Below are 25,294 nucleotides of genomic sequence, written 5' to 3'. Positions count from 1 at the left end.
TCACTCAAGGAGGCAGGTTGAGAATCATACCCTGCCTGCCATGGACAGGGATGCATGTGTCACGTGATCCACATGGGTGAGCCGGGATGTGGGACACTCATTGATTGTCAAGCACAAACACACTCAAAGACCAAAGCCTGCCCCTTGGAAATGGGTGACATTCTCAAGTAGCATAAAAAGGAAAGTGCAGCTTGATTTTGCTTTTCATTCCAAACTCACTTGTTTATTTGTGATGGAACACACATGTCCACTGGCATCCCCTTACACCCTAAGGTCGAAGTTTGTTTGGCTGAGACCCATCTCCAACCCAACTATCAATCTTGGGGTCCATCAGAATAGAAGCCCCCAGTGTCTGTGACCCCATTACCCTCCCCCGCCCAGCCTCTGAGCACTTGGTGAGCTCATCAGTAAAGTGTATTTTCTGAAGATTGGGGATAATGCAGAGGGCTCATTTTTTTCACTGGCCCCTTTCCCTCTATCTCTCCCTAGCCATCTGAATTCCGCCACCAAGCAAAGCAAGTACCTCTGGTCTTGTATCAGTTTGGGAATCACCTTCTGTGGTTTCATTACACCCTTGGGATTTCATTCTGTGGACACATGCCTCCAAATGAATATCTAAGAGAACTTTCCCTAAGATAACTTTCCATGAATTACATCTCCTCCACCTGTAGCATTGGATCACCTGTCCTGTTAAGTCTAAAGCTAGAATAAGATGACCCAAAATAGATCTTCACTTATTTCTCAGACTAAAAAGAAGGTTCACTGACCAAGTCTAATTCCTCCTCACCAGCTCTGTCCTCCCACCTTAAACACTAGGTTTCTGATAGGGAATCAGGACTAGAGGAAGAAAAAGTGCAAGTACAGGCTCCAGTGGGACCCCAGCTGAGGCTGTTCTGTGGCCTTAAGGACAGATCCCAAGGTAGCCAAATGACGTCTGGCCCTAGGGCCTTCCCGGACTCTGGCTACTGCTACCTGGGGCCATTTTTGTGGACATAGGTGTCTCTCGAAGTCACATCCAAAATGCACTAGACCGGGACCTTTGTGTTGAGGAGGAGGGCCTAGGAACACACTTCACCCCTCCTTCATCTGTGCCCTAAAAGAGTGGTAGAGCCTGGAAACGGAGGCCGCCCTCCCCCACCCCAGCCTGCCAGCAACATTGAGCATCAAGTAGATGCAAGCCTGCTCAGGGACACACGAGGGTGTGGAAGCCAAGGCTAGGGGGCCAGGAATTCTCGGGCGGTGTTTGGCCTTCTCTAAAATAATATGGTGTATTCTTCCCCTGCAGGGAAACTCTGGAAGCAATTTTTTGCAAATGGATTCGAGGAAAAGAGCTTGACGGAGCACAGTGAGGCCTTCCACTTAGGATGACTTGCAAGGAAATAGGCCACCCACAATCTGTATCCATTAATAGCCCTCCGTTTTCTTGGCCACAGAAGGAAGGCATTCCCACGCCATGCGATGCCATCATAAGTTCCGGGAAGCATCTTTCTTTTTCAGCCCGGATTATTTGTTTTTTCCATTCTGGTTCGATTCTCTGCGGGGAATTCTGAAATGCACAAGACACACACAGAGAGAACAACAAAGCATGTGGAAGAAAGGAGTTTCTGCGTCTCAGGCAACACTTTCTCAACCTCCTTGTGGAGAATAGACACAACCCTTCCCCCAACACTTATCAACGTTTATGCCCCATCGCACACCCCCGCCCCAGTGCTTTAAAGGACGGCTCCGAAGCAGAGTGTTGATAGCCCCGAGCGACCCCTGCCCTGTGGCAAGCAGTTGGGACCGTGAGTCAGATGAATCCGCATCAGGGAGACATCTGACGACCAGTCCGCCGAGGGTGGCACTGGAAGGGGACTCATCTTGCATCCGTTGGAGTGAGATGCTCCCACCGTCTTTTTCTATCCCGACCTGTCGCGCTGCCCTGACTGCACCTCTGGGTTACTCACGCACAGGAGGGGCAGGAGGGGAGGACGCTGACCACCCTGGCTCTCGCGCGCGCCGGAAAGCTCGAGGGAAGCCTAGATGGTGCCCGCTAGGGGCCAAGGAGAGGAGGGGCTCCGCTCCGAGGACGGAAACCGCGGGGAAGGGGCGGCACGGAGCGCCGGCCGGCCGGGGGGGCGGGGACACGATCGAAGGCGGGAGGCTGTGTGACCAGGGCGGGGCTGGGGGAGATGCCAGGAGCATCTCTGATTCAGCCTCCAGGTGTGCCAGGACCAGGCTAATCCCCAGCCCTCCTGGCTGTAACTTCAGCCCAAGTAAGAATGACCTTGGTAACTTTAACTCTTTATACACCCACTCCATCACTTACCACCAGATTTTTTTTTTTACTATTAGGACAACAGATGACACGCAACCCGCCTACTCAGGACATGCTGCCCGGGCCGGGTGCGGGGAAGTTCTGCCCCCTCCCCCTGCACCCAGGGTTGGGTAGAAAGGCAGGTGGACAAGTGCTGAGGAGGGTGGACGGTGGCGTGGGTGGTTGGAAGGCTCAGATGAGGAGAGGGGAGGAGGATGGAGAAGGGTGCCAAGGAGCAAGCTCTGCCTCCAGCAGGGCTCAGAAATGTGTATCTGCAGAATTGGGGCAAGCCACCTGAGGATGAAAGGGCAGGATGAAGCATCAGTTACAGCCTCCCTTTGCACTGCCTGCCGACATGTGACGGAGGCCGGGGACTGTACTGCGCACTGGCCTCCAGCAGGACGCTGCTGCTCCCACTGCGGAGGGCTAGGCAGAGGGCCTGGAGAGGACCAGCAAGCCCGGGCACCCGCTGGCGCTGGCCAGCCTCTGCATCTCTTCCCGGGTATAGGAAGATAGGGGTGGGCTCAGTGTTCTCTGAGACCCTTCTAGCTTTAAAATTCTGTGATTCTGGGTCTAAGAGATTTAGTATCAATTGATGATTTACACGCAAAGCCTAGAGGTAATTGCAGGCTAGGTGATTCCTCATAAAGAATCAAAGTGGCAGGTGAGTACAACAATTCTTTCCCCTCAAAGTTCAGCATGAGGCAACACTGCTAGCGGAAAATATTTTTTAAAGAAATCTGTCTCTGCAAAGCCAACTCAGATCAGAAGGAAATGAGAAGACAGTTGCCTCATCAGAGGGAGAGCAGCAGGATGGGCTGAAGGCCAGCCGAGGAGGACCCCGCCAGCACCCGTCTTGCCGGTTTCTGGCTTGTGATAAATGCTCCATCAGTGTTTGTTGAATTAAACTGACATAAATGAAACGTGCCAGGAGATTTTGTTAGTGCTTGTTAGAGATTGTTAGCTACCCCCTTAAATCATTCCCCTTTCTTATATCTTTATAGAACTGCCACTTTTTTGAGTACATGGCCTCTCCAGAATAAAAATTACTTTGCTGTGTCACTCTTAAAGCAATGCGTTTTGACCAAGAATCGGCCAAGGAAATGTAAATCGCAGCATCACATGGCAGCCTCCAGGAGCTTTCCATAGAAGACAGCTAGGCACATCCTTTGTTTTCCCCCTTCCCACTAGCCAGAATATGGGTGTGGTGACTGGACCTGGGCAGCCATGTTAGACCAGGAAGTGACTATGTGAAATGAGACCGTACACGGCAAGAGAAGAGTCCTGAGCGCATGAGGACCTTGTGGAGTCGTGGAGCCACAACTCCAGTCCCGGACTGTCTATTCCTGGAGTTTTATAAGAAAGAGAAATACTTTTCTCTCTCATTCAAGTCACCGATATTTTGTCTCTCATGCCAGACTGATGCATGATGCCCTTGGCGCCTAGAAGTCCCCAGTAGTGTTTACTGAATGAATAAATGCCACAGCAATAATGCTCACTAGAGAAAATTAATTAAAATGAGGAAATAGAGGCAAACTATTTTCTTATAAGGATAAAAGAGAAAATTTAAGACTCATTTGAGTCCTGCCTACAGCTAATAACCAATAATTAGGTATTAGCTGGACTGAAACAACTATTTTACTAAACACCAAAATACCTTACACCGAGCTTCCCTAGGATCTGTGAGCTCAACCATGAGAAAACGAAACAGTATTTTTCCATGATCATGTTTACTTTTGTCTTGAGCCCCTATTTTCTCCCAAGAGCAAAAATAATCTTGGTATTTCCAGACAAACTCTATTAATGACTATGGAGCCATTTCAGGATTTAAGTTCAGATGTTTCTCCCCTGCTCTGCCCTAGGGATGGGTCAAGGCTCTGGGGGACCCAGGTAAGTGCTGCAGTTGTGAGGAGGACAAGGTGCTGGCCTCAGTCCGTCTCTGCCCACCTAGCCCCTCTGGGTCTCCATCCCCTGCAGCCTTGCTATGGTCCTGGATGCCAGATCCCCAGTTCTGTAAGTAGCTACACCCCCTCACCAGAACCACGAGGCTCCCCCAGCTCTCTCAGCACCTCTGAGACCTCCTGGAGTCTCAGGACCTTTCCCTGATCTACCCTGAGAACCATAGCCTTGGTCACGCACAGACCCTGCTTAGATGATGCTCTGAGCCCTGGTCCACGCTGGCCATTTCTTAGGGCACAGATCCCAGTACTCGGGGGTCCTACCAACTTATCATGGGGTCATTATCATGGCTCAGTCAGCCTGGGCGTGCCTGACACAGAGTTCCTTCTCGGAGACTCTCAGCATCAGTAGCCTTTCCTACTATCCTACCCTCTGAAATTTGGAGAAGCTCTCCTCCCTGTAGCCCAGAAAGGGCCTCCCTCCCCTGGCTCTGTGGTGGAGAGAATGGGCTGGTAGGTGTTCTTCCAGTTGTCATTTCCAGGTAAACATCATGCACTCAGCTCTTCACTGTAATCTTTTTGATCCTCCCCCAAAGGCCAGGTTCTTGTCAGTCAAAATCCTGAGTTTTCAAGACATTACCTCTGCTATGGTTTTCACAAGCCTATTTTATTTAGAGTCAAGGCTAAGATTTTAACTCCATTTTTTTTTTTTGTCTCTGGACTTAGCCTCTAATGTTAAAAAGAAAGGCCACAGGGTAGACAGGAATACCAAAAGTAAACATGATCAGTTAATATGTCAAAATATTTTCTTACTACATTAAGATAAACAGATCTACTGTGTCTCAGAAAGTGTTCAGTGGGGAAGCAAAAAAAAAAAAAAAAAAAAACAACCAAAAAAACCCCCAAAGAATCACAAAGAAACCAAGCTCTCCTGGAGCTGTAAATTATGTGGAACCGCCCTACCTCTGAACTTTTCTTTGAGTCAGTTCTCTATCACTTGCTGCTGAAAGTGTCCTAACTGATACCAAGGCATTCTGTTGCGATTTGCCTTTGAGGCCTTCTTTACACCATGGCACATGGTAATTATCTTTAAGATAATTACCTCGGGTCTCACTTTTATGAATAATTGTGCTTCTGAGCAACTGGCTTGTTTTTCTCCTTGGATGTCATGAAGCACTATTGGAGAATGTGCCAGGGATTTGTTTTACTCAGGTATGGTAGGACACACAGACATGGAACTATCTGTCATGAAGGAAGAATTTTTGTATATACCCACAAGTCCCTAGAAAGAAGAGGCACCAAGGTCAGCCAGAAAACAGAGGGAGTGGGGAAAATTCAGCCAGGAGCCTTTATTGTGGTTTCTGCAAGCAAGGCAAGAAGAGGCAGGGGAAGCAGGTGTAATATTGGCTAATTTGATTTTGAGTAATTGAGTGTGAATAATCTCAGTGGGCTTTGGGGCATAGGCGCTGTCCCTAGGTGTCTGCTACCTGGCCCTGGGTGATTAGGGTAGGGGGATGTGGCCCAGAGGAGGTAGTTGGGGTGTAGCATTGGTTGCTTTGCATTCGGAAGGTGCTTGAAGGCCAGTTGTTTACTAACTCCAGGAATTAGCCAGCCCTTGTGTGTGTGGGGGGGTGTCTTCACAAGGTCATGAAGACCCCAAGATGTCAAAGCATCTGAATAAAAAGGTATGATTACATCGTAAAGCAATTATACTCCAATACAGATGTTAAAAAAGGCATGATTAACACAAACATATACCCGCTTGTATTTCCCTCTCTGTGAAACTGCTACTAAGATCAGAATTAAATTTATAGTTTATTTATACCTGCCTATAAATCTTACTCCTAGATTTATCTTGGCTTTCCACCCTCTGTGGTCCAATTTCTTCGCTTATTTGTTTTTATTTTATCTTTTATAATCTTGTATAAATTATCATAAACCTTTTCTAGAACAAGAAAGTGTACAAAAACAAACAAAAAAAAACAATAAAAAAGCAAACAAACAGCATTTCAGCCTCCCGCAAGGATTTGCATACAAATCACTATGTGAATGAAAGCCTACAGCAATTTCACAAAAAGCAATCAGAACTCTACAAAACCATGCCCTGCAGCTCTTAAAAAAGGCTCTGCAGCTAGGTGAGGAACATGACCTACTTACTGTCCTGGCCACCATAGGTATTTATCACACACTTAATTAAAACACCTCTGCCTTGGAATTTAGCAGAAAGTTTGGGGTAAAGCAGGATTACCTTTCTTGAAGAGCTCTCTGGAGAAATGGGAATGTGTTCCTTTCCTCTGGATACATTTCCCTATAATAAGCAAGTAGAGGTCTTTGGGTTAATCCAGTTACACTTAAAACTGCCTCAAAAATAAGAACATTCTTTCCCAAGGAAAGCTCTTCTTTGGAGCACCTAACAGTTGGAGGCCTTGAAAGGACCCAGTCATAATGACTGGCAGGTGTTGGAAGCTTTCTTACCCGTTATCACCTGGGCGTCACCAACAGGCTCTTTAACAGCGACAGGGGCCACCTCGCACCTGAGGAAACAGGCTGGGGCGTCAGAGTCCTGCACTTGGAGAGGTGGAGCCAGGATCAGAACCCGGGCATCTGTGCCTTTAACCACTAGGTAGCTGCCTGGGTACAAGGGACAGCTAGGAGGACTGTTTTCGTTGAAAATGACAGAAACCCAAATCAAACTAGCTGAAGCCAAACAAAGGTGGGAAGGAAGTAAGTTCCCATTACTCAAGCAATGGGAATGGAGGCGGGCACGACTGGGTCCTCAGACCTGATCCGAGCGCCTCCACCTGTCTCTCTGTCTCCCAGCTCCCTCCCCGGGCGGGGTCCTCGCCGCACAGCACCACCACCCCTATGTGGCACGCCCCGGCCCCGCAGGAGCAGCCCCCATGTCTGCACCCCACAGACCAATCTGGGAGACGACCGGACCATTTGGATCACGGGCTCATCCAGGACCAAATGCTGCTTCCAGCTGATCCCGGGTCAGGTGCCCGGTTCCGATTTGGCGCGCGGGGGGGGGGGGTGCACCACAATGTGATTGACAGTGCAGGGCAGCATCGAGGGCCAGTCCCCAGGAGCACCAGAAAGCACCCGCCAGTCTCAGCAGCCGTCCTGCGCCTGCGCGGCGCGCGCAGCACTTCCGCCAGGTCTGCGCGCAGCAGTTCTCCTTCTCCCCACAGAAGGGTCCATGCGGGGGATGTCAGCGCTCAGGTCCTCTCACTGAGGCCGAACATCAGGGACGGGACAGGTGCTCTGCTAGCGACCCCCTGCTGTGGCAAGAAGGCTTCAGTTACCGTGTAACGCAGGTGTGATACAGGCAGCTGCCCCAGGACCATGGGGACGCTTAGAACCCCGGAGCTTTGACGTTGAACTAGAGACACACTGATGGGATGGCCCTCCCTCCGTCAGAGCTGAGATGCCGCCTGCAGAGCTTCCTCTAGTGAGGGTAACCTCCTGGGTCCAGGAGCCCCGATGGAGAGCAGACACACAGTTGGGGCGAGCACAGCCCTGGATTTGCAGGGCAGAGGTGGTTTCAGACACGTTGTGGCTGGTCCAGGGGTCAGGCCATGCATCTCCATGTTTCTTTCCAAACACATGGATGCCTACAAATGGCCCTAGGTGATGGGGACTTGGTTCAAAGGTCACCAAACTCCTCCAGCAACATCTTGCCCACCTGCAGTCCCAGGGCTAACACTCTTGCAAGGAGATGAAGCTCAGCGCTGTCAAGGCAGCCCCGTGGCGTTTCCAGGCTTCCAATGAGGCTGTTGCTGTCCCTTGAGCCTTGATGCCAGTCTCACCGTGAAGGAAGGTGCCAGCCCTGGGATGGAGCCATGGGAAAGCGGGCCCTGGGGCTCTGGGGCCCCTTAGATGTTCCACATGGCTCTACAAAGAGCGACATGTATGGCTTTTCAAAACTGTGAGATCAAATTCATTGAGTCTGTCAAGGCAAGGTTCAGAGGCAAAAAGTATTTCAGGATGAAAAAGATTTTTTTATTTGCAAAAAGGGCAAGGGAACCAGACTTCAGTAAGACCAGCTCATCCAATAAAAAATCATCCAATAAAAAAATTAGATAACAAGTATCTAATGTAACAAAACCCCACAAGATTGCACGTTTACATACGTCTGTTCATGGTGGGAAAGGATCAGCTCCTCACGCCCTGATGTAGTGTTACTGTCTCAGGCGTTAACCCCAAAGCCAGGATGACATGGTCCCTACTGAGAGTCCAGGCTTACAGGAAATGCTCTAGATTTTGTTCTTTGGTGAGACCAAAACTAGACAGAGTGGCTGTATTATTTTTATTTTGTATGAAGGTACAAAGTGTTTTTTCTCCCTGACTGTGGGAAACGCGCTGCACACACAGTGGTAACAGGGCTGGATCAATTGCTGGTTTCCACACAATGAATCATTTGTTTACATCTTGATGCGTCTTTCTCCTTATTACGGTATCATCAGATGTAATCAAAATTACAAAGATGTAATCAAAGGTGTAATCTTCAAAGATGTAATCAAAATCAGTATCACTCTTAAGAGTGATCAAGAAGTTCCTAGCGCCGTGAGGAAAAGCGTCCTAAACAAACATGACAAGTGTCATGTCACATTGAAGAAGTTAGGAGACAAAGTAGGGCCAAGCTTGCTTAATTCTATTTCTTTCCTCTTTTTGCTTATTCCCTGAACATGCTCTGAGATACATGAATCATTACATCTGTTGATCTTGATGAAGCAGAATATCTTGAAATGTCATTATTCTCTGTACTTCCTCTGTATCCTGTGACTCTTTATCATTAAAGAGGCTGCCGTTTGTTGCATCAGGAGAGGCCGAGTATCCTTGGCTTTGACTTCTAAGCTCAGATTTTTGGTTTTCTGTTTTTGTTTTTTTTGCATATATTTTTTTTTAAATTAATTTTTACTGGAGTATGGTTGATCTACAATGTTGTGTTAGTTTCTGCTGTATAGCAAAGGGAATCAGTTATACATACACATATATGCACTCTTTTTTAGGTTCTTTTCCCATATAGTCATTACAGAATATTGAGTAGAGTTCCCTGTGCTGTACGGTAGGTCCTTATTAGTTATCAATTTTATATATAGTAGTGTGTATGTGTCAATCCCAATCTCCCAATTTATCCCTTCCCCCCTTTCCCTCTTGCTAATCACAAGATTGTTTTATACATCTGTAACTCTATTTCTGTTTTGTAAATAAGTTCATTTGTACCACTTTTTTTTAGATTCCACATATAAGTGATATCCTACACAATATTTGTCCCTCTCTGTCTGACTTACTTCACTCAATATGACAATCTCTAGGTCCATCCATGTTGCTGCAAATGGCATTATTTCATTCTTTTTTATGGCTGAGTAATATTCCATTGTATATATGTACCACATCTTCTGTATCCATTCATCCGTCGATGTACATCTAGGTTGCTTCCATGCCCTGGCTATTGTAAATAGTGCTGCAATGTACATTGGGATGCATGTATCTTTTTGAGTCATAGTTTTCTCCGGATATATGCCCATGAGTGGGATTGCTGGATCATATGGTAACACTATTTTTAGTTTTTTAAGGAACCTCCATGCTGTTTTTCACAGTGGCTGCACAAATTTACATTCCTGCCAACAGTGTAGGAGGGTTTCCTTTTCTCCACACCCTCTCCAGCAGAAATTCCAGCTCTTGCCAAGATCTCACTGCAAGTCAGGAGGCTTCTGTCCCACCGTCTAAAGTCCGCGTCATCATTCTCCCTGTCACGCCTTGATTGTCTGCCATTCCTCTCCCCTCACCCAAGAGTAAGGGTGTCACAGACCTCTCCGGGCCCACAGAGCACTCACTCTCAGCCCCGCTCTACCAGACTCTAGAGGGAAGGAAATTTATCATCCCCAGTGACATGAGTTTTTCTCGTGCATGAAATTCAAAACCAGACTCCAGCCATAGACGTGTGACACACGCTGAGAATGTGTAAATACCTGCAAATCCACCACAGCTTCTCAAATTGAGGAGCCGCAAAATATGCTCACAACTTGTAAACCTGCCCAGAAGCTGGAGTGTAGAGTCCTCACAAACTAATCAGAAAATCGGATGTGCTTTTCAACAGAGGACGCAACAGGCCCATCACAAAAGGCCAAGTTTGCCCAGCGAGCATATGCCACACACGCTTCACAAAAAAACAAACTTCAGGGCTTCCCTGGTGGCGCAGTGGTTGGGAGTCCGCCTGCCAATGCAGGGGACACGGGTTCGTGCCCCGGTCCGGGAAGATCCCACGTGCCGCGAAGCTGCTGGGCCCGTGAGCCACGGCCGCTGAGCCTGCGCGTCCAGAGCCTGCGTTCCGCAGCGGGAGAGGCCACAGCAGTGAGAGGCCCGCGAAAAAAAAAAAAAAAAACTTCAATTCACTAGTGAAGAAAGAAAAGCAAATGAAGTGTCAACAACCAAGGTCTTTTCTTTCCCATCAAATTTCTAAAGGAAAAATTGATGATCCTTAGGGTCTGCTGTCCCCACACATCTCCCCTCCCCTTCCCTTCACTTTTTTATTCATTTCTTCTCCCCCCTGCCCCCCCCCCGCAGCTTGCACTTGGTACCTACCTATTTTGAGTCCTCATTTTCTTCCAGTCACAGAAATCACTTACTGGACTCCACAGCCAAGGGGAATCCGTCCATGTTTGGGAAACGCCAGCTACACATTAGGCCACTGGGGAGGGTTATGTGGTCAGGAGTTAATTCTGCAGGAATTAGCACAAGCATCACTTCCCAGCAGAGACCTGGTCTAGAAAACAAGTCAGCTGGAGACAACATATCCTTTTAGCCAAAGTGCAACCTTCCCACTCTCTTGATACTTTCAAAGCAAAAAAATGCAAAAAAAAAGGGGGGGGGAGTTGGTAAGAAAATAGGACATGGGCTCCAGGTGTGCCCACCTGCCTCCTTCATCTCCCAGTTTCCTCTCCAGGCGACACTTTATCACTAAGTTGTGGGTGGGAACATTTGTCAGAACATTTGGGAGATGTGACAGCAGGGTAAGAACCGTCTCTGTTTCAGGACTGTCAGCTACTGAGACCAGTATGTCCCACTTAAAAAAAAAAATTACACGCGCGCACAATTAGGGCCTTAGTTAAGTAGAACTTAAAATTTCAGAGTTTGCCAAAGCAAACATGATTTCATCCACTTATTCATTGATTCACTAACTAATGGGCATCTGCAATTTGCTAGATACTAGGAATACAGGGGTGAAAATGACAGACACGGCCCCTTCCCAGAGCTGGCATCTGGAGGAGGAAACCGGTAGAAAATACAATAGACACTGTGTGACTGAATCTCTTCGCTGTACACCTGAAACTAACACAACGTCATAAATCAACTATACTCCAATAAAATTAAAAGAAGGAAAGAACGCACAATAGGCGTTGTTGCCCTGGGAAGGCTTCTGTGGTAACCACGGGTCCTATTTTCTGTATTCTGAGGCTCTAGCATCTGGAGGGACTGCCTATTCCCAGAGAGAGGAACAACTGGCCCCAGGAGTGAACTTTTCAAATGCAAACTAGCCAACCCAGAGCCTGCCCCACGGACCAGCTCCTCTACCACACGCAGGATCCCCATCACCTGCTCTAATTGTTCCTGACCACACAGCTAGGGACAGCCCCACACCCAGAGTCCCCTGAAGGATCCAGCCCAGCACTCGGGGAGCCTGCAGACCCAGGCTTGCCCTCTGCTTCCCACGGAAACCATGATGAAGGCCCTTGCCCACGGTCCCCCCCGTTCCCCCCACCTCCTGATCAAACTGGTGCTTCCCCGTGTGGCCCTGCAGAGCTCGTCCTGCCTCTTGTTTCTAGGGAACTTCGGTATAAAAAACATCCTTCTTCGTGACACTCATTTCCGTGTCTGAGTGTCTTACCTGATTAAAGCAGATCCGGGGCCCTCTGCAGTGTGGAGCTTCAGCTGCTCTCCGAAGAATGGAAGAACCAACAGGTCAGAGGTCAGGGGCTGGGCCACAGACCGTGGGGCCAGCACGAGCAAAGGCCTTAAGGCAGGAGAGAGAGACTGGCGTATTTGAGGGCCTGGAGCAGACCTCAGGGGCCAGAACCTGGTGAGCAAGGGCAGGGGCCCCGTCAGCAGGGTGCATCCTCTGTGTGTGCCCTCTGTACTGAGACCTAGGGGACTCAAGGCTCCTTCCTGGGGCCCTTGATGTGAGGGGCTGTGGTGCGAACACGAACAGAATGTCCTCCTAGGGCTCTACGGGACCACGGTGATGGGAGGGCTCCCGAGTCTCCCCCCTGGACAGGACGTTTGCGGTCACAAACAACCAACAGGAGAAAGCACGTTTAGAACTGCCATACAAAGGATTTAAGAGGATATTGGACGGGTTAGCATAGCATTTAATGAACAAGGCAGAAAGAATCTTTCAAAAGGCTCAAGCCCATTTTCCATGGGTTTTCTCATAAAATCCCCCCTCACTGCATCACCTGGTTCATCTTTATGAGGCCTCAGCCACTGAGTCGTCTTTAAGGACTGAGCTGTGGGCTGTGAGGTCTCCAGGGTGGGCAATGGAAGCCTCTTAAGATCAGATCAGCTACTGGTGCGAAGATGGGGCTACACCCGCCTCCCTCCCCAAACTGTGCCTCTGAGAGCAGCAAGGCAGGTAGGCAGGCCCGGGAGGTCGGTGTCGGGGTGTTGACCTCTTTGATGCCCCAGGCATTGTCTGGGGCTTTTTTTTTTTTTCATTTTGGCTTTTTATATTTAAAAAAAATAAATAAATAAATTTATTTATTTATTTTTGGCTGTGTTGGGTCTTCGTTTCTGTGCGAGGGCTTCCTCTAGTTGCAGCGAGCGGGGGGCCACTCTTCATCGCGGTGCGCGGGCCTCTCACTGTCGCGGCCTCTCTTGTTGCGGAGCACAGGCTCCAGACGCACAGGCTCAGTAGTTGTGTCTCACGGGCCCAGTTGCTCCGCGGCACGTGGGATCTTCCCGGACCAGGGCTCGAACCCATGTCCCCTGCATCGGCAGGCAGATTCTCGACCACTGCGCCACCAGGGAAGCCACATTTTGGCTTTTTATAGATGTATAATATATATCCAGCAAAGTGTCAGATTTTAAGTATACAGCTCAACGAATTTTCACATTCTGAATTCACTTGTGTGTTCCACACCCTGACTAAGGAACAGCATTACCAGCAACTCAGAAGCCCCTCAGAGGCCCACTTCAGTCACTATGCCCCCCATGGGTAATCACTATCCTAAGTTTTCCTACTGAGATGAAATGGACATGACATCAAATTAACCATCTGAAAGCGAACAGTTCAGTGGCGTTTAGTACATGCACAATGGTGTGCAACCACCGTCTCTGTTTCGCTCCAAAACCTTGTCATCACCCCAAAATAAAACCCCTCACCCAGGAAGCAGCTCCTCCTCCATTACCCACTCCCAGCTCAGCTCCTGGAAACCACCTATCTGCTTTCTGTTTCTACAGATTTATCTATTCTGGATGTTTCATATAAATGGAATCATACAATATGTGACCTTTGTGTTTGGATTCTTTCACTTAATGTAAGGTTTTCAAGATTCATCTACATTATAGCATGTGTCAGTGCTTCATTCTTTTCTATGGATGAATAGTATTTCACCGTATGGATAGACTACATTTTCTTTATGCATTCATGTGTTGATGGGTTATTGTCACTTTGGGGCTATTATGAAAGGTGTTGCTATGAACATTTATGTACAAGTATTTGTCTGAGTACCTGTTTTCAGATCTTTTGAGTATTTACCAGGGAGTGGAATTTCTGAGCCATATTTATAATTCTATATTTTTTTTGAGGAGATGCGCAGGCTCAGTAGCTGTGGCTCACGGGTTTGGTTGCTCCGCCACATGTGGGATCTTCCCGGACTGGGGCACGAACCCGCGTCCCCTGCATTGGCAGGCAGATTCTCAACCACTGTGCCACCAGGGAAGCCCTGTTTTTTATTATTGAATTTTAGGAATTACTTCTCTATTCTGGATACAAGTTTCCTATCAAATATATGATTTGCAAATATTTTCTCCCATTCTGTGGGTTGTCTTTTCACTTTTCTTGTTTTTATTTTTTTTTTTTTGGTACGCGGGCCTCTCACTGTTGTGGCTTCTCCCGTTGCGGAGCACAGGCTCCGGACGCGCAGGCTCAGTGGCCATGGCTCACGGGCCCAGCCGCTCTGCAGCACGTGGGATCCTCCCGGACCGGGGCACGAACCTGCGTCCCCTGCATCAGCAGGTGGATTCTCAACCACTGCACCATCAGGGAAGCCCTCTTTTCACTTTCTTAATGGTGTCTTTTGAAGAACAAAAGTTTTTAATTTTGAAGTTACAGTTCAAGATGGCCACATAGGAGGACCCTGAACTCACCTCCTCGGGTGAACACATGAAATTGCCAGCTGCATATGGTTTCCTCTGGGAAAACCCCATAACTAGCTAAATAACTGCTATACATTGGGTGAGTGAGAAAAAACCCACATCAAAGCGGGTAGGAGAGGCTGAGACACAGTCTCACCATACACCCCACACCCAGCACGCTGACCCACAATCAGGAGGGAACTCCCATCCCCAAGCTGCTCCCTGAAGAGCAAACGGTCTGAACCCCACACCTGGCACCCCTACTTTCAAGACTTGCACCTGGGAGATGAGCCCCCAGAATATCTAGTTTTGAAAATCGATGGGGCTGGCCTCTATAAGACCCATGAGGCTACAGTGACCTGAGAAACCATTCCTGAAGGGGCAGCATGAACTTACCCTCTCCAGGGCCTGACACAGACACAGTGACTTAAAATGGCCCAGACTTTCTGTGAAAGAGGTTTGTTTATTTTAAAGCATCGGCCTGAGGGGCAGGCTTCTAATTTAATCCACATCTGGGGGCTTGGAGGCTGGCGGGGCCATCTTTGCTCTCTCTCTGCCTCACTCCAGGCTGCCAGTATCTGCCAGAGGGGAGCTTGTACCCTCATCTGACACCCCAATTTTTGCAGCTGCCACCCAGGGGACATCTCTTGATTGCTTGTCTCTGCTGACCAGTGGGGCTGACACTCGTGGGTCCCACAGGACTGTAACAAATGGAGAAGGGGTTTTAAACGGCCACCACCCCAGGCACAGCAGAGGCAGCAGACTGAGGGCCCAGTCTCTCCAGGAAGGAGACCTATCAGTTCATCTTCATAGCTGCAGCCTGAGGGGCAGGCTCCTAATAACACACATCTGAGGAGACTGTAATCCTTTCCAGAGACCTGAAGAGCAGGCACTGTCCGCACACTGCCCTCTGCCATGCTCCAGAGTGCATGTACCTCCCAGAGAGGAGCTGTAACATCTGGTGCCCCAGTTTTCACATCTGGTTTCCTGGTTTTTACATCTGGTGCCCTGGGTTTTGTGGCTGCTGCCCCGGGATGCCCCTCGACCCCCTGGCTCCATAGGCCAGGGGGGTTTGTGTTCATAGGTCCCATGGGATGGAACAGAGAGACAGTTCTTAGCCAGCTGCCTCCAGGGCACAGAGCAGATTGAAACTCACCCCCAGTCTTTCTGTGAAAGGGGCCTTTTAGCTGATCTCCACAGCTCTAGCCTGAAGGGCAGACTTCTAATTAAACTTGTGTCTAGGGGCTGATTGCAATCCTCTCCAGAGACCAGGGAGGCTGGTCAGTGCCACCTTCAAGCTTGCCCTCTGCCCTGCCCTAGGTCATCGGTGTCTCCAAGAAAGGAGACTGTGTACATGCCTGGGCCCAGCTTTTGTGTACGCTGTCCAGAGGACATATTCCTTGACAGCCTGGCTCTGGTAGCCAGTAGGGCTTGTGCTCACAGCTTCAACAGGATTGTAGCAAACAAAGAAACACTTCTTCACTGGCTGCTACCCAAGGCTCAGTGCAGAGGGAGCAGAGAAAGATGCCCATCTCCCAGCCTTCCCTTGAAGAGATATATTTACATACTTTAAAACCTGCTGCCTGGGGGTCCAGCTTCCAATCAGCCTGTTGACATAGGTCCTCTCATTTGGGACACTGACAGGGCTCAACTGCTGGGAGCCACTAAGAATAAAGTAGATAGTCTGGACAATCACAAAGGTTTGAGACACAACCAAGAGCTAGGGCAGGGTTCAGCAACAAAGTTCATCTCCTACATGAGGCCACTCCTTCAAGACTGGGAGAGGTGGGCGTTTTATCTAATACATAGAAACCAACACAGAGAGTCAAGGAAAATGAAGAAACAGAGGACTATGTCCCAGAAGAAAAACAAGATAAAACCTCAGAAAAAGACCTTAAGGACATGAAGATAAGTGATTTACCTGATAAGACTTCAAAATTATGGTCATAAAGATGCTCACTGTGCTTAGGAGAAGAATGAATGAACAAAGTGAGAATTTCAACAGGGATGGAAAATATAAGAAAGTACCAAAAGAAATCATAGAACTGAAGAATACAATAACTGTACTGAAAATACACTTGAGGGGTTCAACAGCAGGCTACATGAAGCAGAAGAAAGGATCAGTGAACTCCAATACAGGGCAGTTGGAACTCACCCAATCAGAGTAGCAAAAAGAAAACAAGAATGAAGAAGGTTGAAGATGACAAAAGGGACTGATGGGACAATATCAAGCGGACCAACAGTCAGATTTTAGGGCTCCCAGAGGAGAAGTGAGAAAGAAAAGGGCAGAAGACTTCACTGAAGAAATAATGGCTGAAACCTTCCCTAACGTGGGGAAGGAAACAGACATCCAGATCAAGGAAGCCAAGAGAGTCCCAAAGATAAGCCCCAAAAGACCCACACCAGGATACATAATAATTAAATTGTCAAGAGTTTAAGACAAGGAGAGAATCTTAAAAGCAGCAAGAGAAAAAAACAGCTTGTTATGTCCACAGTAACCCACATAAGACTATCAGTAGATTTTTCAGCAGAAACTTTGCAGGCCAGAAGGGAGTGGCACCATATATTCAAAGGACTGAAAGAAAAAAAAACTGCAACCAAGAATACTCTCCATAACAAAGTTGTCCTTCAGAATTAAAGGAGAGATAAAGAGTTTTCTAGACAAGGAAAAGCTCAAGGAGATCATCACCACTAAACCTGTCTTACAAGAAATGTTAACAGGACTTCTTTAAGCTGAAATAAAATGGCACTAATTAGTAGCAGGAAAACATATGAAAGTATAAATCTCACTGGTAAAAATCAATATATAGTAAAATTCAGAATAATCTAACACTATAAATGCTGTGGGTCAATCACTTATAGAGCTAGTATGAAGGTTAAAAGATAAAAGTAGTACAAATAACTATAATTACAATGATTTGTTAATGGATACACAAGATGAAAAGATGTAAACTTTGATATCAAAAATATAAACTGTGGTGAGAAAGTAAAAATGTAGATCTTTAGAATGCATTCAAACTTAAATTATTATCAACTTAAACTGTTATGAATATAAATTGTTTTATGTAAGCGTCATGGTAACCACAAAGCAAAAACCTATAGTAGATATAGCCAAAAGGTAAAGGAATCTAAGCACACTGCTTCAGAAAATCCTCAAATCACAAATGAAGAGAGCAAGAGAAGGAACAAAGGAAATACAAAATAGCCAGAAAACAATTAACAAAATGGCAACAACTACATACATATCATAACTACTTTAAATGTTAATTGACCAAATTCTCCAATCAAAAGACATAGATTGGCTGAATATAAGAAAAAAAATTTATATGCTACCTGCAAGAGACTCACTTCAGATGTAAGGACACATGCAAACTGAATGTGAAAAGATGGAAAAAGATAACCCATGGAAAAGGAAATCAAAAGAAAGCTGGGATAGCTATACTTTTATCAGACAAAATAGAGTTTAAAACAAAAACTGTAATAAGAAACAAAGAAGGGGATTATATAAAGGGTTCAATCCAACAGGAGGATATAACATTTGTAAATATTTATGTACCCAACATAGGAGCACCAAAATACATAAAGCAAATGCTAAAAGACCTAAGGGAGAAATAGATTGCTATACAATAATGCAATACAATATTGCAATACAATAATGGGGGACTTTAATATTCCACTTTCATCAATGGCTAGATCATCCAGACATAAAATCAATAAGGAAACTTTAGCCTTAAATTAGACCAGATGGACTTAGCAGACATTTACAAAACATTCCATCCAAAAGTAACAGAAGTAACAGAATACAGATTATTCTCAACAGCACATGGAACATTCTCCATGATAGATCATATATTAGGGCATAAAACAAGTCTTAATAAGATTAAGGATTGAAAGAAATAATTATTTAAAAATAAATGTAGGGCTTCCCTGGTGGCGCAGTGGTTGAGAATCCACCTGCCGATGCAGGGGACACGGGTTCGTGCCCCAGTCCAGGAAGATCCCACATGCCGCAGAGCGGCTGGGCCCGTGAGCCATGGCCGCTGAGCCTGCACGTCCGGAGCCTGTGCTCCGCAATGGGAGAGGCCACAACAGTGAGAGGCCCGCCTAGCACACAAAAAAATAAAAAATAAAAATAAAAAAATAAATGTAGACCCACCAAAAAAAAAAAAAGTTTAAGGAGATTGAAATCATATCAAGCATCTTTTTAGACCACAATGATATAAAACTACAATGATGGTATAAAACTGTGTGTAACTATAATTACAATTTAAAAAACTGAAAAATTCACAAATATGTGGAGATTAAATGGATGCTACTGAACAATCAATGGGTGAAAGAAGAACTCAAAAAAGAAATTTAAAAATTATTCAAGACAAATGAAAATACAACATACTAAAATTTATAGGATGCAACAAAAGCAGTTATAAGAGGGAAGTTCATAGCAAGAAATGACTACATCAAGCAACAAGAAAAATCTCAAACACTGACCTAATTTTACAACTTGAGGAACTAGAAAAAGAAGAAAAAATGAAGCCCAAAGTTAATAGAAGGAAGGAAATAACAAAGGTCAGAGTGGAAATAAGTAAAATAAATACTAAAAAGACAATAGAAAAGATCAATGAAACTAAGAGCTGTTTTTTTTAAAGATAACCAAATTTGAAAAACCTTTAACTTGACTCACAAAGAAAAAAGAGAGAAGATTAAAATAAAATCAGAAAGGAAAGAGAGACATTACAACTGATACCACAAAGGATCATTGTAGATCATAAGAGACTACTTATGAACAATTATACGCCAACAAACTAGACAACTTAGAAGAAATGGATAAATTCCTAGAAACATACAACCTGCCAAGACTGAATCATGAAGTAGTAGAAATCTAAACAGACAGATCAATTGTAAGAAGAGATTGAATCAGTAATCAAAAACCTCCCCCAAAACAAAAGTCCAGAACCAGATGGCTTCACTGGTGAATTCTACCAAATATTCAAAGAAGAATTAATATCAATCCTTCTCAAACTCTTCCAAAAATTAGAAGAGGAGGGAATTCTTCCAAACTCATTTTGTAAGACCAGTATTACCCTGCTACCAAAACCAGACAAGGGTCCTACAAGAAAAGAAAACTACAGGCCAATATCCCTGATGAATATAAATGCAAAAATCCTCAACAAAATATTAGCAAACCAAAGTCAACAATACATTAAAAGGACCATAAACTGTTAATAAGTAGAAGTTATTCCAGGGATGCAAGGATGGTTCAACATCCACAAATCAATCAGTGTGGTACACCACACTAGCAAAATGAAGGATTAAAACCATATGACCATCGCAATACATGCAGAAAAAGCACTTGACAAAATTCAACATCTATTTATGATTAAAAAAAACTTCCAACAAAGTGGATATAGAAGGAATGTACCTCAACATAATAAAGGCCATATATGACATACCCACAGCTAACGTCATACTTGTTCCTCTAAGATCAGGAACAAGACAAGGATGCCCACTCTCACCACTTTTATTCAACACAGTATTGGAAGTCCTAGCACAGTAATCAGACAAGGAAAAGAAATAAAAAGCATTTAAATCACAAAGAAGTAAAACTCTCACTATATATAGATGACATGACATTATTTATAGAAAACCCTAAAGACTCCACCAAAAATAAAACTGTTAGATCTATAAATGAATTCAGTAAAATTCCAGGATGTAAAATGAATATACAAAAATCTGTTGCATTTCTATACATATGAAATAACAAGAAATATATATATTGGTCTCTGTCCCAAGTTTCCAGCACAGAGCTCCTAAAACCCTTATAAATTCCTAAGTGATAATGGTGCTAGGATCATCTCTTGTTCCAATATTTCTCTTTGACTTCATCCCTGACACTGGGCTCCAAAACCCCTATAAATTCCTAAGTGGTAAGAGCCCCAGAAGCATCTTTTGTTCTATTGAGATAACTCAGGAGCCTGCATGGCTCCTGGATGGGGGCTCTTCACCACAGAAGAACCAAACAATGATTAGAAGCTTGCAACTTCCAGCACTACCCTCATTTTCCAGAGAAGGGAGAAGGTATGGAAACCAAGCTGATAATTGATCATGCCTATGTGAGGAAGCTTCCATCAAATCCCAACAGTATGGGGTTTGGAAAGCTTCCAGGTTGGCAACACATTCACAACAGGAGAATTATGCACCCCAACTTCATACGGACAGAAGTTCCTGCACTTGAGACTTTGAAGGGGTAATATTCAAAATATGTAAAGAACTCATAAAACTCAATCGTTAAAAAACAAACAATCCAATTTGAAAAATGGGCAGAGGATCTGAACAGACATTTTTCCAAAGAAGACATGTAGGTACATGAAAAGGTGTTCAACATCACTAATCATCGGGGAAATGAAAATCAAAACCACAATGAGATATCGCCTCACACCTGTTAGAACGGTTATTATCAAAAAGAAAAGAAATAACAAGTGTTGGTGAGGATTTGGAGAAAAGGGAACACTTGTGCACTGTTGGTGGGAGTGTAAATCAGTGCAGCCACCCTGGAACACAGTATGGAAGTTCCTCAGAAAATTACAAATAGAATTGCCATATGATCCGTTCCTATTCCTATTCTGGGTATTTATCCACAACGAAATGAAAACAATAACTCAAAAAGATATATGAACCCCCACATTCATTGCAGCAGTATTTACAGTAGGCAAGACATGAAATCAACCTGAGTCCATCAATGAATAAATGGATAAAGAAAATGTGAGATATATAAACAAAATGGAATATTATTCAGCCATAAGAAAGAAGACAATCTTGCCATTTATAACAACATAGATGGGGGCTTCCCTGGTGGCGCAGTGGTTGAGAGTCCGCCTGCCGATGCAGAGGGCGCGGGTTCATGCCCCGGTCCGGGAGGATCCCACATTCCATGGAGCGGCTGGGCCCGTGAGTCATGGCCGCTGAGCCTGCGTGTCCGGAGCCTGTGCTCCACAATGGGAGAGGCCACAATAGTGAGAGGCCCGTGTACTGCAATAAATAAATAAATAAATAAATAAATAAATATAACAACATAGATGAACTTTTGAGGGCATTGTGCTAAATAAAATAAGTCAGACAGAGAAAGACACATACCAAATGATCTCACTTATATGTGGAATCTAAAAAAGAGAAACAAAATCATAGACACAGAGAACAGATGAGTGGTTGCCAGAGGTGGAGGGTGAGGGGTGGGCGTGAAATGGGTAAGGGGATTAAAAGGTACCAACTTCCATTTGTAAAATAAGTAAGTCCTGGGGTTGTAATGTATAGCATGGTGACTATAGTTAATAAGACTCTATTGCATGATTGCTAAGAGAGTAGATCTTAGAAGGTCTCATTACAAGAAAAAAATTATAAATGTGTGTGGTGATGGATGTTAACTAGACTTTTGTGGTGATCATTCTGTAATATATTCAAAACAGTACGTTGTACACCTGAAACGAATATAATGTTATATGTGAACGATATCTCAATTTTTTAAAAAAAGAAGACACAGAACTTGGAAAAAAGTTTTTAATTTTGATGAAGTCTAATTTACCTATTTCTTTTATGACTTGTGCCTTTGGTATCATATCTAAGAAACTATCACCTATTCCAAGGACACAAAGATCGATTGCCGTGTTTCTTCTAAGATTTTTATAATTTTGACTTTTGCATTTAGATTTATGATTGATTTGGGGTTAATTTTGTGTTGGTATAAGGTAGGGGTCCAACTTCATTCTCTTGCCTGTGGATATCCAGGAGTCTTGGCACTTCTGTTGAAAATCCCTTGAGCATCCATCAATCAAGAAGTATACACGACGCAAGCTAATCCAGGTTGAGTCATAGGCTCCAGGGAGAGGCAAGTGATGCGTCGACAAACACCCGCCTCACCACCACACTAGGCAAGGAGCCCAGCACCTACACAGCCCAGACTTGCCATATTTCAAGTCTCAGAGACAAAGAAGCAGCTCTCAATTGTGAAATGAGAACAGGTTTAAGATGCTCTACAACGTGCAGGTGCTGCTTTCTGAGCGCCGTCGTGAATGGCAGGGCGTGGGACGCGAGCCCTGCTGGTTTCCGTGTGGCGCGTCTGTGACATGACCGGGGACCTCCATTTATGGAGGGTTCTGCCGGCAGGGAGCCCTGCCCAAAGGGACATATTTCTGGTTCAGCCTTAAACCAGCTACAATGCACAGAGACTAGAGTGGGGTTGTTGCTTTAAGGCTTCCTCAGTCTCATGGAAGCTTTAGTTCGTCTATTTCTGGAGACGTTTAGAGAACATGGCACCCACATCCTCACAGACACATGTGCACAGAAATGTCACCCACCGTTCTGTGCACCCGGCTCCGCGAAGCTGCCTTTCCCTTGAGACACTTTGTCACGTAGAAGGGAAAAGCAACGTGTGGAAATAAATCCTCGGGTGGCAGAGGGTCTGTCTGCGGGGTATTGTTGTTATATCCTGATATCCAGAAAATGCAGAGGCTCTAAACAGCAAAGGCACATAATTACTGCCTTCCAAAGAGAAGTCAGCAAGAACTTCAGAGAACGGAAAGCAAGTTTGCTGCCATCCGAGTAAGGTGGATGCATATAATAAATGTGCTTTTGATGTGGAGGTGGTGGGAACCCAACATAAACGTCAATGTCAAGTACCTAATACAGACCCCAAAGAAATCATCCCCCTTTACAACATGGCCTCCATCGCTTCTGTACAACCTGTGGTCCAGGCCAAGAGGGAAGTTAGCCCTAGAAAGGGCCATTTTTCATAAGACGGTTAGCTGTACGAGTTTCCTACCACTGCTGTAACAAATAACCCAAACCTAGTCGTTTAAACAGCACAAACTTACTGTTTCACACTTCTGGAGGCCAGAAGTCTGAAATGGGTGTCAGCAGGGCTGCATTCCTTCTGGAGGCCCTGGGGAGAGGGCGTTTCCTTGGAGGCTGCCTGTATTCCTTGGCTCCTGGTCCCCTTCTGCAACTGCATCACTGCCCCCAGCACTTCTCCTTCCCTAACTCTGAATCCTTGCCTCCCTCCTATAAGGACTCCTGTGATTCCACTGGGCCCAGCCACATAATCCAGGATAAGCTTCCCGTCTCTAGGTCCTTATCTTAGTCACATCTGTGATCTCTTTGGACAGATGAGGTACCAGGGTCACAGGCTCTGGAGATTAGCACATGGGCATCTCTGGGGGCTACTTATCCTCTGTACCACACCACTGTAGCCTTTTCTGCTTCCAAGGGACCTGGTAAGAGGGCCAGTTTGCCTGGCCTGCTCCTTTATGAGGCAGGAGCAGCAGGGCACAGGGTCACGCTCAGGTTCTTACTGGAGGGAACGCCTGTCTGACATGGGCAGGGCAGTGCTTTGGGGCATGCGCCCTCCCCTCCGTGCCTGGCCACGCCTCTTTGCAGATGCCCTGAGAGCTTGCAGAGAGAGCAGCCTTGGACTTGGTCTGCGGGAAGCCTGGCCGTAACTGGCAGCATCACAGAGGTGTCGCCGGCCAGCATCCCTATTAACAGGGCGGTTTCCTGTGCATCTTACTTTTTCTTGAGGAGACAGGAGAGATGCTCTTCGGGCAGAGAGATGTCTCCTCTTCCCTGCTGTCTCTCCCAGTGGCCAGCACAGTGCTCGGTACACGGTGGGTGCCCAGTAAATGCCTGTTACCTTGCCTTACGTGCCTCAGACTTAAATCCTGCTTCTCTCCCCAGAGAGCACACAGTTCCCTGTGCGAGCAGCACTGATGAGACCCCAGGCCTGGCGAGCCCTCCGCAGGGCGGCCCCCGCACGAGGTCTGAAGCAGAAGGCAGAGTTACGATACTTCTCTGTTTTACTACACTCACGTCTCTTAAGATGCTTGGTGCTTCCAGCCAAGATTCCTTTCCCTTTAATTTGGAAGCTTCCGAGATCTCCGAGCTCCACGTGTCCCTCAGATGTGCCCTCTGCCCCGGACTTAAAGAGCGAGACCTCAGGCCCAAGCTGCGCGAACATTTTGTGCCCACACAGAGGAGGGGGCTGGGGACAAACCGGTCGTGTGGCCGGTCACTGCCGACGTCCCCAAAGGTGAAGGCAGAGCTCAGCCGTGATGGCAAAGCCAGCCACCTTCAGACAGGCAGGATTGTGTTGGGCAGGGGCCTGGCTGGGCTTCTCCTGCAGGAGTGAAGGCCATGTTTCTCAGGATGCTGTGGCCAAGGCAGCACCTTGTGGGCCCCTCCTCTTGGGCTCTAAAGACCCAGCCTATTGGGATGCATGGAGGTTCACGTGATCCATCATTAACTCCGCTTTCAGTCCTTCTCCTTCCCCAAACAATGGGAGGTGGAGCTGAAAATTCCAAGCTTCTCATCCTGCTGGGTCTTGCTGGTGACCAGCCCTCACTCAGGAGCCACGCAGGGTCACCTCATTAGAACAGAAGACCCTCCTATCACCCAGGAAATCACAAGGGTTTGGGGAGCTCTGTGTCAGGAACCAGGGGCAGAGACCAATATATATATTTTCTACTATCTTACACAACCCGTAAGAGCTTCTAGGGCCAAAGTCTGAAGGATATGAGCAACAAAATAAATAATATAGCACTGGATTATAAGCCCAAGTATAAAATAACTGTATTTATAAACCCATACTGATGAAAATTATGATTGAATAAGTAAATAAATGGGTGAGAGGTGGCAGCTCCTCCTTACAAAGGATTCCAGACAATATACGAGATACTCCCTACTCCAGGGGGCAAGG

The 25,294-nt window shown here is 46.1% G+C and overlaps 1 long non-coding RNA gene across 1 annotated transcript in view; it reads right to left on the bottom strand.

Moving 5' to 3' along the window:
- Positions 1-202: 202 nt before the first annotated feature.
- Positions 203-25,294, bottom strand: part of LOC131750871 (uncharacterized) — a 29,945-nt gene continuing 4,853 nt past the window's right edge. The window contains exons 2-4 of the long non-coding RNA XR_010839039.1: positions 12,086-12,274; positions 10,783-10,888; positions 203-1,546 (exon numbers count right to left, since the gene is read on the bottom strand). This is a non-coding gene — a long non-coding RNA (uncharacterized lncRNA). The remainder of the gene's footprint in view (positions 1,547-10,782; positions 10,889-12,085; positions 12,275-25,294) is intronic.

The sequence above is a fragment of the Kogia breviceps genome, chromosome 2 (genome assembly GCF_026419965.1).
Source record: "Kogia breviceps isolate mKogBre1 chromosome 2, mKogBre1 haplotype 1, whole genome shotgun sequence".
In the NCBI taxonomy this organism is placed as follows: Eukaryota; Metazoa; Chordata; class Mammalia; order Artiodactyla; family Physeteridae; genus Kogia; species Kogia breviceps.
The sequence above is the reverse complement of the archived record's forward strand: the minus strand, read 5'-3'. Positions and strand labels throughout refer to the sequence as shown.